Source organism: Egretta garzetta, unplaced genomic scaffold (assembly GCF_000687185.1).
Source record: "Egretta garzetta isolate BGI_Z169 unplaced genomic scaffold, ASM68718v1 scaffold425, whole genome shotgun sequence".
In the NCBI taxonomy this organism is placed as follows: Eukaryota; Metazoa; Chordata; class Aves; order Pelecaniformes; family Ardeidae; genus Egretta; species Egretta garzetta.
This window is the reverse complement of record NW_009259796.1, coordinates 4594675-4596209: the sequence shown is the minus strand read 5'-3', so window position 1 is coordinate 4596209 and position 1535 is coordinate 4594675. Positions and strand designations below refer to the sequence as shown.

At 53.4% G+C, this 1535-nt stretch overlaps 1 protein-coding gene across 1 annotated transcript in view; it reads left to right on the top strand.

Annotated features, from left to right (window-relative positions):
• The window catches only part of HES1 (hes family bHLH transcription factor 1), a 57711-nt gene that overhangs the window by 33905 nt on the left and 22271 nt on the right, over nucleotides 1–1535 (top strand). The gene's annotated exons all lie outside the window — the stretch shown is intronic.

The window sequence follows — 1535 nt, the reverse complement described above, 5'->3', positions numbered from 1 at the left end:
GTGTGGGCCCTGCATTCCCCCCCACCACTGGCACCGGCGAGGCTCGGCAGCGCAGGGACCGGCACCGCAGCTCACAGCAGCCTGACCTCTCGGCCGTCTCTTCCGCAGCGTTCCCCGCAGGAGCTCCTTCCCCTGCCCTCCTTAGGGGTGACAGTCAGGAGCCAAACGCCCGGGGCGTCTGGGTGCTGCTTAGGCATCCCCCAGAGATGGACCTGCTCCCCGGCAGGTTGGCCACAACCCTGTGCTCCCGGAGCTCTGTCTCCCCTTTCTGCTCGTCTTTACGAAACCTCCAAGAAAAGCTGAGGGGGAAAGAGGCTGAGTGAGGCTGTGTGGCGTTGTTGGCTGTAGGGACATCTAGTCTCTAGCACCAAGCTTTGGGGCTGGCAGGCTCCTCCAAGACTTGAGGGATACAGTCTGACTTTCTGCTTTTCTGCATCAGGAGGAAGCAAGAGCATTCACCTCTTTTTTCAAAAAAATACCTTAAAAAATACAAAATAATGAAGGCTTCCAGTGGCACCACTAATTGGGTCTCAGAGAGGGTTCATTTGCTTGCCATGTGTGATCTCCAGGCCAGGGAAACCATGGCAAAGGGGACCACAATTTTCAGTCCTCAAAATAGCAGAGGAAGCAGGACAGCCCAAAACCCTTTAAAGTATTTGCTTTTACAAGAAACCAGATAGCTGGATCGCTGCTATACGAGGGCTGCCGATACGTCCTCTCCCTGTACTTGGCTGTTACCTGGCCATTTCAAATATTATTTTTTGAAAACCACTTCCATAAATCAACAAACACAGCCCAGCACCGGCAGAACAGCCCACGCGGCTGCAGAGCTGGTGGCCACTGCCAGTCACCGAAGTAGAACAAACTAGCAAGTACGCAAAGAAATGTGATTAATGAAAGACAGACCACAAAGCCTATAAAAACACATTTCTTGCTTTTATTAGACCAAAGCAACTGTATAAAATGAGCATGCGAGCCGGAGATGCCCGGGCAGGGGAGGGTGAGGATTGCCATTGCTCTTCGTGCTGCCTGCCGCCCCACGGGCACGAGGGAGAGGAGGCTCCACCACAGCGTGCCCGGCTGGCAGGGACACGCATCCCAGAGCTGGCTGGGATGGGGAGGAGGGATGGAGAGGAGAGGCACAGACAGAGAAATGTGAGTTAATCACAGCAGTACGGCAGCACTGGTGAAAGGATGGGTGTTGCTGGGTGTCCAGCACTGGTGTGTTGGCACCACATGGTTGAGGGGAGGATGCGGCGGCATTTCGTCACTTGTCTCTCATTCACTGGGGCCTCCAACCTGCAGAAATGTTATTTTTGCCTCCCCAGGCACTTCTTTTCAAGTTAAAAATAAAATCTCCCAGTAGTGGAAGGGAAATATGTGTTGTCGCCCCCCATTCAGCTTGGTGGAGACAGTAACAACAGTGGGAGATCAAGGGGGGATCAGCATAGCACCCTCGCTTCCCGCAGAAAATAAAAGCTACTCCACCACTTCCCTGCCACCAGCATGGCCTGGGCATAGATATTAAAAAAAAA